Raw genomic sequence first — 19,188 nt, 5'->3', positions numbered from 1 at the left:
CGTCACTGTGGATGAAACATGGATACATCACTACACTCCTGAGACCAAAGAACAATCTAAACAATGGGTTACCAAGGGGGAATCTGCGCCAAAAAAGGCGAAGACCGTTCCTTCGGCCGGAAAGGTTATGGCGACTGTCTTTTGGGATTCGCAAGGAATAATCCTCATCGACTATCTGGAAAAGGGTAAAACTATTACAGGTGCATATTATTCATCGTTATTGGACCGTTTGAAAACCGAGCTGCAAGAAAAACGCCCACGATTGGCCCACAAAAAAGTCCTTTTCCATCACGACAACGCACCAGCTCACACCTCAGCAGTAGTGGTCGCAAAATTAATGGAAATAGGGTTCCAACTCGTTTCACATCCCCCCTATTCTCCAGACTTGGCTCCCTCGGACTACTATTTGTTCCCCTATATGAAGAAATGGCTGGCGGGAAAAAGATTTTATTCAAACGAGGAGGTGATTGCAGACACGAATGGCTATTTTTCAGACTTGGACAAATCCTATTATTCGGAAGGGATCAACAAACTAGAGCAGCGTTGGACGAAGTGTATAAGCCTAAAAGGAGACTATGTTGAAAAATAAAAAAGGTTTACCCCAAAAAATTAAGTAGTTTTTATTTTTGCACGGACTTTTCAAACGACCCTCGTATACTAATACTCCTCTCATCACGATAAGTGTAGATTGCGTGGCCATCTTCTCTTCAATCGCCTCGGAGGATTACCTTGGTAAAGGCGGAAGTGGGCAGGAGTTCGGTTTAAAAGATTAGGATGAGCTGCTGCGGAAAAAATGAATTTTTTTTTGAGAAAACGTGTTTTTCCGGAGATCATTAGGGCTAGGTGTGGTTAGAGATACTTTAAAATGACACATTTTCCTGATGTATTGTTGACCGCATTGTCTGGATACGTTGAGAATTGGGAATTTAAGTATTATAAAATGTTTAATTTTTCTTTTTTTAAATCTTTTATTGGAATTTACAACTGCAACGATTGTTGTAAATATCAAGCAAATATGGTACCTGATAAAAAGACTACGTGAAAATCACGAGTGGAGAAGGTACCGAGTGGTGTCACTCTAGTAACGGTGCTCTTGCTATACTGCTCTCACGATAAGAGTAGATCACGAGAAGCCATCTTCTCTTCAATCTCCTTAGAGGATTACCTTTGGTAATGTGGAAGAAGATAGATGTTCTACGAGAGGGTTAGGATGAGCTGCTGTAGAGTGGAATGATGAATTTGAGAAAACGAGTGTAAGCAAGATCTGTAATGAAAGAGATTTTGAGATCATTATGGATGGTGAGGTTAGATACGTAGTTTTCTGGTTAGTATTTTTGGACTGGTAATGTCTGGAGGCGTACGGTGAGTTGGAAAGGGTTTAGTCGATCCTCACATACTTCGATGGGCCGTATGACCAAATAGGTCGTAGTAACAGTAGATATAAGAGTCTTTTCCTTTGTAGATTAAGTTTCGAACGTTTTGTCAAATAGTCTGGTGAGAAGTTTTGTAGCGTTGGTTAGTTTCTTGTCTTTTCGAGTCTAGTATGGGTGTTTAAAATTTAAGTGCTAATAAATTTTGTAGTTTATGGCGATTTTTTTCGGGGGGAAGGGCTCCCAAATTATAAGCACCAAGTAAAATTTCATTTAGTAAAATTGCGGTAAAGAAGAAATTAGCGTGAAATTTTCCCACTTTATTTGATTTTTATTTTTTTTAGAAAAATCTATATTATGAAAATTATTTAATAAAGAAAAATATTCTTGCAATGACTAACACAGAGTTGAACGTATCATTTCCACGGAGGAGGAGCACGACGAGGAGGGGCGATTTAGTTATTTTTAGATCCTTGTATCTCTTGTATTTATAACGGCCAGGTTTGAAGATGAGCGTTCGGGAGTTATGTTCGCTCATATAGACAAGGTCTTAACCTGCTCTCTCTCTAGCTGTCTCTCTCAGAGATCACTTGTATGGATTGAAGCCAACCCCTCAGTTCAAAGAACATTACATTTAGAGTTCTCGCTGAATATATATGTATAATCTGTAAACTTCAAGTTTTTTTTTTTTTTTTTTCCAATTCATTTAGGGAATTTCGGGAAAAAAGGACGCGCGTCTACTCCCTAAATCATTCTCCCTAGACACATTTTCAGTTTGCTTGAACAGTTCATCAATAATTAAAAATCTTTTATCGTCTTGAATTTCAAAAAAAAAAAAAAAAATATGCAAATGAGAAACTAGAGAACTTTTTAGAAACAGAGATAGACTGAAGAATGTTCATCCTAGATCTTTCCAGAAATGGCTCCAAAAAAAGAAAAACATTTTCTTTTAAAACATTACAAGGGAGCTTTAAAGTTATATTGTACTTTCCTTCAAAGTACTACTTTAATATAATACTTCTTTTTTTTTTTCTTTTTCTTTTTACCCCCTCGCAAGACATCAAATTTGTAAAAATGGCACAGATCTCTTGAGAAATTGTAATACATAAATTATTCCGGTTATAGTCTATAGATTTTGTTCAGTGGTAGTGAAAGAAAATTCTACTATGTTTCCTTAGAAGTAGCCATGTTGTTTTCATTGCTTTTTCTTATTTTATTTCAGAAAAGATTCTTGTATATATTTTACTATTTCCTTATTCAAGTTTTACTTTATTTTACCTCTATTTACTTACATAATTTTATTCAGATCTTATTATCAACAATATGTCAGACAGGTGTATCCTGTTTGAATATTTACTTTTTCCTAACTTTATCCTCTATTCTTTGTTAGTTTAAACCTCAAGTTTGTTTCTCCTCTGTTTGACCTACCTTATAATATTTCTTCCTCTACAAAGCGGAAGTATTGCGAAATAGCGTCAGGTTTGGAAATTGGGTTTTTGCCGGAAGTGTTTACATTAGTACAGTCGCTTTTTCTCCCAGGTATGCAAAGCTAAATCCCTTTATTGCTGGCTTTGTATTTTATTAACTTTAGCCCGAAAATTGGGGTTATTATTATCATTATTTTAAGGCGCATCAACATCTGAGGTTATTGGCGCCCATTGCTTTCGTTACAGACAACACCGTACGTGACATTACCGGTCAGTGAGCTGTAAGAAGCTCCTAGGAAGAGAAAAATCTAAGGGTCAGTAGCTGGATTCGAACCCGGGAACTCCGCTTGGGAATCCAATTATTATTATTTAGTAGGATGAAAAATTAAATGCCATTTCAGTCGAGTAAAATTTATTTTGCCGAGCTTTCGACCTAAGGACAAGGTCATCTTCAGGGCTAGTTTAGAAAGTAATACTTTTACATTTCAGGGTTGGTGTGTCTTCTGTCTTGTCTGTTCATGGACTGATTGTGATCGGTCTATGATATCGGTCTGTGATTGATAGACCGATCACACTCAGTCCATGAACAGACCAGACAGAAGACACACCAACCCTGAAATGTAAAAGTATTACTTTCTAAACTAGCCCTGAAGATGACCTAGTCCTTAGGTCGAAAGCTCGGCAAAATAAATTTTACTCGACTGAAATGGCATTTAATTTTTCATCCTATTGAAACTATAAATCAGTCACCAAAAACAATGCACAATTATTAGTTAGGAAGAAAAGATTAATGCCAGTTTCAGTCATTATAAACTTTATCATGCAGAGCTTTCGACCTTAGGAACTAGGGTCATCTTCAGGGCTGTGGAACATATTTACAGTGTGTTAACAATAATTGTATTACAATGAATTTGTATAATGTGACGAAAATTTACAAAAAGATTTACCTAATTTACAATATACTGTTTTACATCATTAGAGGGTTGGTGTGTCTTCTGTCTTGTCTATTCATGGACTGAATGTGATCGGTCTTCGGAGTGTGATATGTGTTTGGTTGTGTGGAAGTCAGTGTTGCCAATTGTCAAGTATTTTGCAGTAAGTTGGCGTATATATGTTGTTTAAATTGCTGGTGTGCAGTTTTGAAAATTTAGACTGTTTTCTGTCTTAGATGTGTTTATCATTTCTAGCACTTTCCTATTTTGTGTGTTGGTTTCTGATTTAAGTATCTTTGTGTTTGGGGAAATCGAAAGTGTGATGATTTTCCTTTGCTGTTTAAGGAAAGTGCTGTGGTGTTCTTCTTTAGTTTTGTGTCGTAAGAGTGTTGGTACAGACTTCTTTTTTTTTTAAATACTGTGATGTTTCGCCTATATATTTTTTGAGACAGTCTTTATATTCAATTTCTTATATAAGGTTTGATTGTCTTTTTCAGTCCGGTCTTTTAGATTCGAAAAAAATTGTCTTTTTTGAGTTATTGGTGTTTTTTTGTAGTGATTATTGTATTTGTCGAGTTCTGTAGTAATGTTTTTAATTTGTTTGTGAGTGGTCGTACAATATGGTAGTGATAGTACCACTTAGAGAATAAAATTTTTCTCTTCCTAGGAGCTTCTTACAGCTCACTATGTCCGGTGATGGACAGTGTTGTCTTTAACGAGAGAATACTGTCCAGAAGCTGGCACTGCGCTGAAAAAAGCTCCGGGCGCTACTAACTAAAAAAGCGCCAATGCTGACCAACCTTAAAAAAGCAAACAAAAAAGACAAATATTATTGTAGTAAAAACTATATTATTTGAAAATTGAAGATAGTGTGAATAATTTAAAAATATAAATGAGAAATATTTACCTTACAAACATGATAAGCCCCCAATTTTGGTCTAATGCCAATTATTTATCAACTTTTACTAGTACTTCTTGTGTAAGTTCCGTAGTATTGTTAAAAAAAGGATTGCAAACTTATCATCTGCGAATTTCCGAAAACAGACACGATTATCACTTCTCACTTGAAGGCCCTCAAAACAGAGTTGTTTCTGGCAAAAACTAAAATTACGAAAGATTAATGGCAACGCTTCAACTTATCAGTTGCAACAACCGTAGCGCTAGATATGTCCGGATATCTGGTACCTGATTATCAATACCATTTGTGGAATTTTGAAAACCAAAGCAGTGTAGGATAGTTGAACTATATCCTACTATTAAGCCATTGCTAGAAGAGGAAGACGGAGAAAGAGTAGTTTTGGTTTGTGTCCAAGAACTGTACACACGTTGTGTGCAGATAATTGAATTTTTTTTTTAGTGCGCATGCGTGTTGAGGGGAGAGTGCGTTGTGTGTGGAAATGTCAGCGCCTGCCATTATTAGTGTGTGTGTGTGTGTGTGTGTGTAGAGCGGCTATTGCTTACTTCCACTCACTGCTGCTGCTGGAAGATGTGTGAGTAGGGTGCCCAGGATAGCCAACTTCGGACGTGTTTGTCTGGTTAGATCGGCCGTACTTGCCGAGGGGGGGGTTTGCTGACTGCTAGCGGTGGGGAGATAGCAGATATGTTGTGCATGCAGGGGGATATTGGCCGACTTCGTAAAGGTCAAGGCTTTTTTACGATAACATTCTTTCTCCTTTTTCCACCTTCACATTTTTACTATCTCCTTTCTCTCTCGGTCTATCTTTGAACTTACGCTACTGAAGAGGATATATACAACACAACCTTTTAAACATTATTTCCGTACCATCGCTGTTTTGCTTTACTTGTTTCTTTTTATATTCTATCTGGCTCCTGTTTACGTTCTTAGTTTCACTGTGATTTGGAAATTGGTTACTCTTACTGGTTGTTCATAGCTGGAAAACGTTTAATGATCTTGTAAACATTGTGCACCACAATAAGTGGTGATTGCGTTTTTCTTTACTGAAATTTTCCCTAGTAATGGAGAAAAAAAAATAGGCGTTTAAACTATGTGCCCATCAAGGAATATAAGTAGTAATAAAAAAAAAAGTAATTGCCTATTTTTTCAGGCAGGGCTTAACGTCCAACTACCAATTAGGTGTCATGGACGGAGGCGTCTAGCAAACATACTTTACTGTAAATTTCTTTCACTAACCATTAAATAAAATCCAAAGCCTAAGACCGGGAATCGAAACCCGGTACCACATCTCAGGGTCTCGCAGGTCTCGCCTCCTAACCGCTCGGCTACCGAGGCGTCTACAAGGAATATACAAGTTTCACCTTTGTCGGCCGAAAATTTCGTTAAGTATTAGACTTCATACAATAGTAAAATTCAAATTATTCTAGCGGTGCTGCAGCCCCCAAATAGACTACATGAACTAGCACACTCGGAAGTCTTGTGGAAGAAATCTTTTCTTGTTGGCTCCAGGATTGCAACGAAGTCATACTGGATTTAAGAAATACTTTCTGCAAAAGGGGCGCTAAATAAAATTAAAAAAAATTAAGTCACATTCTATGGAAAGCAAGCCTAAGATTCGAGCTGCACTAGTTGGTGTACTAGTATTTCGTAGAAAATAATGTATTTGAGGTACTGGGTTCGATTCCCAGTCTTAGGCCTTGGATTTTATTTAATGGTATTAACCATTAATGGGAAATTAATGAGAAATTTATAGTAAAGTATGTTAGTTGGTTATAGGCTAGACCCGCAAAGCTTAGATGTATTGTTGGTTTAGTGGGTTCGATTCCCTATCTCTACGTCTTGGATTTTATTTAATGGTTAATATGAGAAATTTACAGTAAAGTATGTTAGGCGATCATAGACTAGACCCGTAAAGCTAAGATGTATTGTTGGTTTAGTGGGTTCGATTCCCTCGGTCTAGACCTTGGATTTTATTTAATGGTTAATATGAGAAATTCACAGTAGAGTATGTCAGGCGTTTATAGGCTAGACCCGCAAAACTAAGATGTATTGCTGGTTTTGTGGGTTCGATCCCCTGGTCTAGACCATGGATTTTATTTAATGGTTAATATGAGAAATTTATAGTAAAGTATGTTAGTCGGTTATAGGCTAGACCCGCAAAGCTAAGATGTATTGTTGGTTTAGTAGGTTCGATTCCCTTTCTCTAGGTCTTAGATTTTATTTAATGGTTAATATGAGAAATTTACAGTAAAGAAAGTTAGGCGGTTATAGGCTAGACCCGCAAAGCTATGATGTATTGTTGGTTTATTGGGTTCGATTCCCTATCTCTAAGTCTTGGATTTTATTTAATGGTTAATATGAGGAATTTACAGTAAAAAATATGTTTTCTAGTCGCCTGGGTCCACGACACCTAATTAGGTACTTGGACGTAAAGCCGGCCTGAAAAAAACAAAAAAGGCGATTACTTTGCTAGTCTTTCGTATATTGTAACTAACTCTCTTGGTTTATAATCTTCAAGATTTGTAGTAGGTGTAGAGATTTATTTACTTGCCATTAACATCCGAATTAGAAGAATCCATCTCTTCCATCATAGTTAGCTGGCATCCAAGATCATATTCTCTTGAAAGATTATTCTAAAAGCTATCTTAATCTTCGATCGCACACCACGTTTTTAAAAATAATTCAAAGGCATTCATTTACTCGCCAAAAACACCTTTTTCATGAATCTTAATTTTATTAATTTTACAGAAATAAGGGTGAAAAAAAAATTAATAAATAGATTAAATAAATAATATAAATAAATAAATAAATGCAGACAACTGCCCAGAGTTGTAATAAATTATTAGTTCGGACAACGCCCGCTAGATAGCCTAAGCGTGCAGTAATCTTTTGACTGTTACCTTAACCTACTACAGTTCTGTAAGGTTACGGTATTTCAGTTGTTGTTTAAATTATATTTATTCCATTAAATTTATCTACAAAATTCATGATTTACAAGGAATTGTACTAATACCTAAATGGAGTAAGTAGGTTGGTTTTTATGTTTTTGTTTTCTGTGTCATTGTTCTAATTGTGTGACTAGGCTAAATTATCTATTAAAAAAAAAGAAATGGAACAACACACGTATGTAAATTATGATATGCACATTAGTAGTATAGACAAAAATTTACATTGAAAGAGAACATAATTCTAGAATGCTAGACAACAAAATAACAATTGGAGAATAGCAAAGCTAATTTATTCACAATAACATATAATTTATGTTTTATCTCACTTAGCTTTGTTCAATTTTGTTCTATATTTGTTTTGTGCTTTAAATGGCAATTTTCTGTTCCATGTTTTCAATTCCTTTAAACTTTGACCTACTTTTTCGTGATAGGCTAAATATTTTTCATCAAGTTTACCCTAGTTTATATTAATGTAATGGTCCCAATGATTTTTAGGGTTATGAAAGTACTTTTTTTTTTAATTAAATTTAACTATAAATTGCTTTAATTTTATTGAGAATATATTGTCTAAATATTGATTGTAGTTTGATTTAGGTATTATAGATCATTTTTCACTTTTCTTATTTCTCTACGATGAGGTTTATCTTACTATTGGTTTTTCATCCAAGTTATTTGGCGTATTGTGCATTGATTTTTCCACTTTTTCTTGTTCTTTATTTAAAGCTGTTTTCCATATGAGCACAATTAATTATGTTAATGTGTAGAATTTTTGGCCTTGGCTTTCGCCATACAGCCAGCATCGTCTAGGTGCTTATCACACTAGAATATCACTCACTCTCCATTCTTACTTATAAATACATTCGCTTCACACATTCATCCCTCTACTATATCCAACTATTTACATACAAACTTACAACTAATGGATGGATCAGTACTCTATATTCCTGCCATCCTTATAGCTTAACCGAAATTAAAATCAGGTAATCCTTCTCTAATCATTTTCTTGCATTCATTCTAATCGGCTATAACTTTTAAATACATTCATATTTCATTGCTAGCTCTGCTATAGATTTAAGCACATAGATGTTGGTGGAGAATATTATGTCTTCGTAGCGAAATGCATAATATTCTCCACCAACATCTATATGCTTAAATCTATAGCAGAGCTAGCTAAGAAATAGGAATGTATTTAAAAGTTATAGCCGATTAGAATGAATGCAAGAAAATGATTACAGAAGGATGTATAAAATTGAGTTAATTATTTGTTCATTCTTGAACTGATTCTTTGATTTTGTTTTATCATCTTCTCTTTGTAGATTCCCTTTTGTGAGAAAAAGGAATGTAATTTCTATTGACCCTAATTAAGAGTTGAATCAATTTTTGGTGATTTATTGTTCCTTAAAGTTGATTATGACTTTGATTTATTTTGACCCATTTTCACTTTTGTTTTCATTTTCCCTTTTACAAATGTTTTGTTTTAAAAGAAGGAAATATGATACAAGTCTGCTTTTCTTTTGACTTTCGAACTTTTTTTTTTTTAACTCTAATTGGTAGTAATGACGGGGCATTTCGAGATGAGTTGCAGAAGAGAAAGGTCAAAAAGCATTCGAAGAAGCTGAAAGGTCAGGCTGAAGCTTTTGAATCAATTTCTATTCTCCAAAACAGTTGATGGGCGAATAAATATCTATCATGTAATCCTTGTTAAGATGAAACTGTATCAGTGAACAACTGAAGAGTGTCTAGGGAGTTTCGGGCGAGCTTCTTGAAAGTTGTTTCTCTCCTGAGTACGGTGCAATTAAGTGTTCTGTGACTAGAATGATATTCCTGAATAATTGTGATAAGGCAGTTTAGGGAACTCCTTAAGATTAGGTAAGTCTAGTATGGCCCAGTTTTACTTATTCTAGGGTTTTCTGAATTAAGGAGAGGTTTACTTTCAAGGGATTGCTAGGGTGATTTTAAGCTCATGATTGTCTTAACGTTATTGCAGACTGATCATGAGAATGTTTAGACCAGGGTGGGTCTATGTCCTAGCTAGATTCGAGCCCCACAGCGCCATAATTACAATTATTGTGCTGCGCTCCTGAACCCCTCCTCTAATAGAAATAAAAATGTAAGTAAATGTATGAACAGCGGAGATAAAATAATAGTATGCAATAAAATGTTAATTGTGTCATTTTTATTAATAGTGTTTAGGAGTGCATATGTTATAAATGACTGAATCATCGCTTTATTTCAAGCCGGAATGAGCAATTTAAACTGCATAGAATAAAGAATAGAGCAATTATTTATTATTTAAATCCGAGAAACGATTATATTTGCAAAACAAAGAACATAAAGGATGTATAATTTATGAAAATCCAAATTCGGTCGGGATTTAATTGAAAACCCCCAGGTATGCCACGACCGGATAACATCAGTAATATTTTACATCATTGCGGATCCACCCATCTGCAGCTTGGAATCATTTATTCTCTCTCTCTTTCTCCAAGTACTAAATTCCAGTTGGTATTTCTGGTTGTTTTTTTTTTCTTCTTATTAAAACACAAAGAAGATCTATTCCCTTGACCTTGTAAAAGATTCATTTTATTGTGACCACAAGGGACAGTAGGAGAATGATTATCTAGGGGAATTCCTGCAGGAAGATGTATATTTACGATTTTATGTCTCTATAATATAATTTGCCCCGGAAATAGAAGCTGTAAAGTATTCTGCTTAAAACGGTTTCCCAAAACCTACTACCAACAAGTATCTGGAGATTTCCTGTAAAGAATTGAATGAGGGTCATCCAAACGATGAGTCGGCAAACTTAGGATATGGATAAAGTGAATTCGAAGCATGCTTTCTTCTTTTTTTTTTATGACGCGAACGATCCTTCAGTGTTCGAAAAGGATTCAAAGAAAGGTTAGTTTGGGACAAGTTACGTATGAGTGGGTTGTAGTTTTAACGACAGTTTTTGAATGAAATTGAATGTAAACGCAATTTGGACTAGATCACGGATAAATGGGAATTCTTTTTAGACAGGCTTACCATACGTACCGGTATGACCGGGATGGTCCCGGTTTGAGATCCCTGTCCCGGCGTCCCGATCAAACTTGAACAACACCGACACCCCGGCCGATCGTTCCCCCCGCGCCCACTTGATTTCAATTTTGAATTTTGATTGAATTTCAAATATGAAAAACACAAATTAAGCGAAAAGCAAAACGAAAATGAGCCTCTTCCTCCTCTGCGTCCCGCTTTGGCTCTTCGTAATTACGGTAAGCCTATTTTTAGATCATTGTGGATAGTTTGATAGTTCTCATGGTAAAATGAGTTGACGGTTGTGCATATTATTTCTTATCTCAGGATTTTTGCATTGGATTTCTTATTTGATCAGAGTATTTCCTTCGAATCTTGCATCACAAAGTATTATTTAGCAACAACGGCATAGCTTTGTAAGCAAGACAGTAATACTCCTTAGTTCAATTGTTCTTCAGTCAGTAGTACCAACTGTAATACTTGATAAATTTTCCTGAAAAATTGTTTTTCGTAGCAGCTTGAAGAGAGATACTTGCTTCTTAAGTGCTACAACTTTGGTGCTCACGTGTAAAGCACCTTCTAAGATGCCTTCATCATAATCGTGTATCTATCTACCAGGAACAGTGTAATCGCCTATCTTTCTGGTATTTTCCATTTTTAAAATTCAAAGTGGAATGTGGGTTTGTCGGGGCCTCCGCCACAGATTCTATGGGTAGAGCTGCCATTTGTGATTCTTCATGCTCAGATATTAGCAGGCATTACTTACTTGGGACGGTTCTCTAACTGATTTCAAATGAAAACACCTCGGTTTTTGAAGGTAGCCGAGCGGTTAGGAGGCGAGACCTGCAAAGCTAATATGCATTGTGGTACTGGATTCGATTCCCGGTCTTAGACCTTGGATTTTATTTAATGGTTAATAAAAGAAATTTACAGTAAAGTATGTTTGCTAGTCGCCTCCGTTCACGACACCTAATTGATAGTTGGACGTTAAGCCCCGCCTGAAAAAATAGGCGATTACTTTATTTTCACTCGGTTTTTGGTCATTTAGTTCGTGCCTAAAACAGTTTCCAAGTGCGCCTAATATTAGATTAAATACCTATAATTTTAACATAAATAAAATCAGTTACGAAATTATTGTGACTTTAAAGAATTAATTATTTTTAGACATTTCATCAAAAAGCATTAAAGGTTTTGCTGTAAGCTGTAAATGTTGACTATTATTGAATTTTAAGCAACAAAATTTTTATTTTCAAAGCACAAATCGTGATTTCTGAAATTTTAAGACAATTTACCATTTTATTATTGTAATAGTTTCAATACGAACTTACAGAAAATTGTAATCCATTGTTTGGAATTGGTGAATTTGTTAAACCATAGTTACTTTCATGGTCATTGTGGTAGTTGAGTTAGACGCTAGAGTTCTCTGGCTTCTGTAAATTCTTGATACGTTTTTTTGTTAACTTCAATTGTGTCTAAGCTGATGGTTTACTGTTTTGAAAGAAATTATTAAGGCTTTATATGCTTATTGTATTCTTATGTTAATTTTCACACTGATTCACAGATTCTCGTTGTCTGTACTGTCGTTAAAGTTCTTTTAACTGCTACTTATAGATATAAAGCCCTGATTAGAAAACAAAAAATATCTTTGATTAGATTAGTTGTAGTTGTTTTGAATGATCTAAAATATTCTACTGTATTAGATCTTTTAATCTTTAGCTTCCAGATCTATTAGTGTTTGTTGATTGAACATAAAATTGCTTTATGTAGTTGAAAATTTGAATTACGTCCAAGGTGTGCAAACTAATTTCAGTGGTCCAGCAATAGAAGTGATGATTGTCAAGTTAGGCTGTGATCTCTGAAGAGTAGAGATTATTATTAGTTATTTTAAAAGGAGTTTAACCAATAAATGAGTTTTCTTCCATGTCTAGATCCTTCTTGAAGGCCATCTTGGTCCAATAAGCTCGTGCTTTAACCCATCCTGATGGGCGAGAGCGAGGTTTTTTTTTTGCTTAACCGCTGCTTCTCTCCATTTGCCAATCGAATACTTCTTATTAATATGCTTTTTTCCAGGAGATTATCCTGGAATAATCTCTTCAGATGACTGAACAGTCGCATTTTTCCCCTTTCTTTGGAGTTTATTCTTTTTAACGTCGTATCACTTCCCTGATATCTATTCTTTCTGTTTTGGAAGTTCTGGCTGCCAATCTCCAGAAGTCCATTTCTGTTGACAGTATTTATTTTATTTTTTATCAGAATCTGAGGTTCTTTTTTTTTTTTTTAGCGGTACGTCATTCTGCTAAGATTGGGGGGAATAAGGAGAAAAAAAAAAACAGGTAAAAGTTGGAAAAAAAAAGGTCATATCCGTGCCTTAGGATGGGGTCGAAGGACTTTTGCCCTAGTTATGAAACCAGTCCTCTAGCGCCCTTTTAACACACCGTACATATGCTGAGAAAAAAAAAAAATTGAATAGACTGTAAAAGTGAGAATGACGTATTGGGTTACCGTTATTGGACCATTACTCCACTGTGCGCTTGTTTCTTGACATTAAAAAAAAAACTTGCCCATGTTGAGATGAAGGGACCACCTGCTCATAAAGGTTCTACTCATTGTTTTGAGGCCCCCTCCTTTTTTCCAATCAAATCGTGACAGTATGTGGTTCACACAATAGTCTGAACAATGTAAAAAAAAAAAAAGGGCTATGGTACTGCACCTAGAACTGCATCTTGGCCGCCGCTAAAAAGTAACACGGTAATAATGCATCCCACCAGTTCATTATTCCCAGACGGCAGGCTCTTGCACAATATTAGCCACTTCTTGAAAAAAAAAATGCAAGTTCAATCAGATATAGTGTAGGGTAGGTCATGGTTTTTGTGTACCAACCAAGAAACCTGACCCTGTTGCTAAATCCCATACCAGCTTCACCAGTAAAGGGGACAGGGGAACTGGCCTTATAGGAGGTCACCCAGGAAACTGAGTAAGATCTACTGCATTCTTTTAAATTATTTTATCCATCACAGCGTTTTTTTTTTGTTTTTTTTAAATTACAGGAAATTATCGAGCACTTCCTTTTTGAATACAATTTTTAATAAAAAAGCAGGAAATTGCAGCAGTTCAAGGAAATAACCCGATTTTAGCATTGGGATGTTCAGATTTCTTATCAGACCGATCTGTGTACGAACCGCGAACTGCGGAAAAACTGTTGTCTTTACGAAGAGCATAATCGGAAGGATGGCTGCACTGTTAAGCTTCCAAATCCGCTTCCCATTTAGTTTTAAGCTATTTCTATGGTAGGTTTGAATTAGGCTACATTTTAGATGAATCTACGAGGCGCTCACGGTAGCCGAGCGGTTAGAGGCGAGACCTGTAAAGCTAAGATGTATTGTGGAACTGGGTTCGATTTCCCTGGTCTAGTTAATATGAGAAATTTGTAGTCAAGTATGTTTGTTAGTCGCCTCCGTCCACGTCACCTAATTTGGTAGTTGGACGTAAAGCTAGCCTGAAAAATTAGGCATTTACTTTGCTTTTTTTTGGCTTTGGCTTTCGCCATACAGCCAGCATCGTCTAGATGATTATCACTAGAATATCACTCACTCTCCATTCTTACTTATAAATACAGTCGCTTCACACATTCATCCCTCTACTATATATGTTAGAACTATTTACATAAACCTTACAACTAATGGATGGATGGATCAGTACTAGGGTTACCATATATTTCTTACGCCAAACCGGGACAGTCAGGTAAAAATAAATAAATAGTACAATTAGTTAGAGTTTACTCATTGTTAATAAAGTATAACTTACACTTATATGAATATTTTGCTATTACAAATTATTAATATTATTGAGTGTCACAAAACTAAACGTATATCGTGAAAAATCACAAAAAATGTAGCTATTAAATATAAAAATATAATAAAATGCACTTGCATATTAATAGTAGTAATATATAAGTATTATTTACTTGTACAAGAGTATTTCTCAGAAGATTGTACTTTTTTTAGAAAGTTTTCGTCATTTCTAATTAAATCATAAAATTTACTACATTTCAAATTTAGATTAGTTTTACAAAATAATAAGGCGCCAACGTTACACTCAAGCAAACGATTTCTTTATATTTAACAAATATTAAATCTTTTTTTTTAACCTTTAAAAACCGGGACACATTTAACAACCTGCTGGGACGCTGGGACAAGTGCTTAAAATCGGGACAGTCCCGGCCAAACCGGGACGTATGGTAACCCTAATCAGTACTCTATATTCCTGCCATCCTCATAGCTTAACAGAAATTAAAATCACGTAATCCTTCTCTAATCATTTCATTCCATTCATTCTAATCGGCTACAACTTTTAAATACACTCAAATTTTTGCTACATCTGCTACATAGCAGATCTATTTAAGCACATAGATGTTGGTGGAGAATATTATGTCTTCGTAGCGAAAGGGTGCATCTAAATGCCTGTATACTTTACTTAACGAGTTGAATCTACAATTTTGTGTATTATGTTGTGAGAAAACAGTAGTAAAAACAGGCTTTTGGGAGTTCTCACCCTGGATTTGTTGTGTCTTGACGTAGTTTTTCTGGGATAAACTGGACTGCCACTTTTATTCCCTCTGTTCAGAGTTGTTTCTACACAGACTTGCGTTACCTCATCGCCGACATGAAGTATGATATTAAAAAAAAAAGAAGACATATATTTAGTAGAAAAAAAAAAAAAATCCCTTCTTTGAAGTAAAGTAGTCATTTATAAATAATGAGTCATTGCTGAGCCAGCAAGCAGTGCGTGCGCGTATGTAAGTTATTGCTGAAAGGCTTCTTGTCCGTGTCTATGTCTCTGTTTATGTGTGTGAAGTGGATGGACAAGGTGGGTGGAAAGTGGCGTCTTGTTAGGAAGGAAGTGACGTTAGAGTATTGCGGTAGGTTGTGGTGAACTCCAGTAGGCTGGACCGCTGGTGGAATGAACACGTGACGTAGATAGGCCACGCCGACTTAGCTCTTTATGTTCTCTTTTATTTTGCTTTTATATATATATATATATATATATATATATATATATATATATATATATATATAAAGGGTCGGTAGCACTAAAACAACAGTAGTAGTGCCTCGTTGTGTAGTAGTACCAGTAGGGTGACCCTGTGTGCATCAGTAGCGCCTGCACTGTTAGCCATCAACTTGACCCTGCAATGTGCAGCACGGCTTCAACCCATCTGGAATTAATATCCCTGACCAACTAGTTACAAACGCCCTACGTACAGTGAACTTCAAATTTATTTTTATATACTCGGGCTTATAATCCATAAAATGCCTCAAAACTTGTGCCAGTTCTTGCTCTTAATGGGCCCTAAGGTTACTACATGCCCTTCATCCCTTCATTATCGATTTTCTTTTTGTATTTTCTTCTACTTCCTCTTCTTACTGTTGAAAAGTGGAAGTTTTGTGATCGTGCAATTTTGAGTTTAAATTTTCATTGATTCTACTTATCCATTATGCATACACATGTTTGCATCATATACACTGAGTTAAATCAATTATCAAAATAAACTAATTAATTTGAACATACAATTAACAATAACATGTTTAACAACAACATGAATCCAGGCCAAGTGTCGATTTCCCTTACAAAAAAAAAAAAAAAAAAAAAGTCTAGCAAATCTGAATTTAGTTTTAATATAGTTTTCCTGGAAGGTTTGGATTAGGCTTTACTGTAAGGTTACATTTCAGTTGACTCTATAGTTTCAATAAGTGTTTGACTCAAGTATTTTGCATTTGAAAAATATTGTAAGAGTTAGAATGTTGAGAACTGCAGTAAGAAGCTAATAAGTTCTTGTTGGGTGTGACCACAATATCCTTTGCTGAAGGCAATCAAGTTTGACGTTATCCTGAAATTTATAGTAAAGTATGTTAGAGCGCTCTCTGAAAGTCCTGCTAGGGAATTGGAGAATTATTGATGGGCCATGGATTCGTCCATTATAATCTGGAATCTTTTGAGATAGGCTATTATGTGATCAAGTCCAGATCATTATATGGATTTGTTTGAAGTTCTCTTTCTCTCCATTAAGTAAAGTAAAGTAATCGCCTATTTTTTTCAGGTGGGGCTTAACGTCCAACTACCAAATTAGGTGTCGTGGTCGGAGGCGAATAGCAAACATACTTTACTGTAAATTTCTTTTATTAACCATTAAATAAAATCCAAGGCCTAGACCAGGGGAATCGAACCCACTAAACCAACAATACATCTTAGCGTTGCGGGTCTAGCCTATAACAGCCTAACATACTTTACTGTAAATTTCTCAAATTAACCATTAAATAAAATCCAAGGCCTAAGACCGGGGCAATCGAACCCACTAAACCAACAATACATATTAGCTTTGCGGGTCTTTCTCACCATTAAATTGCCTGATAAGCGAGAAAATATTCTTCGTCAGAGATCCCCACCCACCCACAATTAGAAATTCTTGCCGTCTCTGATTCCGCTTAAACAGAAGAGCTTTCTCCTTAAATTCACAATATCTTAGAGATGATAATGGATTATTAGTAAATTTAATTACACCAATCGAAAGAAAATTAAATTTTCCTAAAGATGATGATGTTTTTAATGATCTAAGGCTCAACATCATCTCAGGTTATCGACGCCCGGAGCTTTTTTCAGTGACTGCCGGTCTCCGGACAGTGTTCCCTCATTACAGACAGCACTGTCCATCACCGGACAGTGTTGTTTGTAAGATGCTCCTAGGAAGAGAAAATCTAAGGAGGCCAGGCAGCTGGATTCGGAACCCGGAAACTCCGCGTGGGAATCCATTACGCTAACCCTTCCCTATGATGTTATTTTTCCTATTTAATTAATGTTATAATTTTCAAATTTGGATATATTTTCATTCACATTATCTCAATTTCTTTTTAACCAATATACTTTCAAATGATTTAAACTATTCGTCATACAAAGACTTTTAGATATATATACTCTTTTTGGTATTTATCTCAAGGGATGTCTTTATTAAGTACGTCTTTGTGAATCACTGCTCACTGTTGGTAGTAGCAACAAAATTGATAATTTAAGGTATAAAACCAGTTACCTATTTAATGTGAAAAAAATATCTTATTCAGAAGATGGGTAATGCGCTTAGAAAAAGGTGCTAGGGGTGTTTCTTTGATCAGATCTTCCGAGAATATAAAACTTTACTTTGCAAGAACTTAGTTTGACATTGCAAGTTATTTGAATTCTCTTTGGAAGCGGTTTTGAAAAGTAAAAAGACTTTATATCGCCTCATGCAAATGGGGTAACATCTGTTGCCTCCTTAACATTACTTTCTAGTATAAAATTATTTTGTATACTTTAAAACATAATTACATCCCGCTAATTTATACCATTTTATTCCCCCCTACACTAGATGACTAGATCGTCAGATGGCACTCTGTATTCATAAATGAATTCGTTTCCATCCGCTTTAATTTTAGAGACACGATCGGCAGTTTGTATTGAAATAAATTTACTTCCTCTTTCTCAGCAAAGATAGTGCTCGAGTCGAAAAGAATGTCCACTTCCTGTTAGACAATTTATTGACAGAGAGGGGGGGGAAATGGTCGTATCAAATTCCCTAATTTGGGGTTTTTACCGGAAATTTATTGTTCCCAGTTCTAACAATTGTCTAATCTAAAATTTTTTATTAGAAGCTTATCTTCAACTGAAAGTTTTGCTATACAATGAGGGTTTTCTAATTTTCTTTAAGTTTCTAAACCAGAGGTCGCCAAAGTGGTCTATATAGACCTCCAGGGGTCTATTTAACAAAAGTAGGGGGTCGATCTGAGCCAGAGGGTCGATTGGGGGGTCTTATTAATAATTACATATTATTTAATAAATATTAAGGTATTTAAATTTCAACATTAAGATATTTTTCATAAAATTATTGTTACACAATGTAAAGTTACTGTAATAAATGTTTTACTTACTTACTTACTCCATGGCTCTACAGCCCTTGTAGGGCCTTGGCCCTACCGCCCGCATTTAACTTGGAGAGGTCCTCCTCCACCTTGTTCAACCATCTCAGTCTTGGCCTCCCTCTAGGCCTTCTGCCTCCGCGATGCCCTTCATAGGCGATGCGAGGTGCTCTACCTTGGTCTATTCTGTGGAGTTGCCCCAACCAGCGCAGTCTTCCCAGCTTAATGCTCTTTACAATGTTCGTCTTTACAATGTCAGTATGCTAACCTCATAGCTAATCCCTTCCCTTCTCCCAGCAGTTCAGCGTACTTTCATCCGCTGAGGTTAGCGTCCATGTTTCTGAGCCATATAATAGGACTGGTTTGATAAGGGTCTTGTAAATGGTGAGTTTGGCATTTCTCGAGATGTCCCTTAATAAGTATTTAAAATCATTAAAAAAAAAAAAAAAATCATAAAATAAATAATTATACAAACACAGTACCTAATTTATAATAGATAGTTTTATTTTAATTAACTGAAAATTACTTTTATGGGGGTCGATGGAGATTTCGATGTAGGGGTCCATGATCAAACAAAGGTTTTGCGACCCCTGTTTTAGACAGACATCAATAAGTTTCATCTGAACCAGAATAT

General features: G+C 35.5%; 1 protein-coding gene across 3 annotated transcripts in view; it reads left to right on the top strand.

Moving 5' to 3' along the window:
* The window catches only part of EcR (Ecdysone receptor), a 310,735-nt gene that overhangs the window by 198,442 nt on the left and 93,105 nt on the right, over positions 1-19,188 (top strand). The window lies entirely within an intron of this gene.

Source organism: Rhodnius prolixus, unplaced genomic scaffold (assembly GCF_049639745.1).
Source record: "Rhodnius prolixus isolate KJV_2025 unplaced genomic scaffold, Rpr scaffold_7, whole genome shotgun sequence".
Classification (NCBI taxonomy): domain Eukaryota; kingdom Metazoa; phylum Arthropoda; class Insecta; order Hemiptera; family Reduviidae; genus Rhodnius; species Rhodnius prolixus.
Note: the sequence above shows the minus strand (reverse complement) of the source record. Positions and strands in the feature narration are given on the sequence as shown.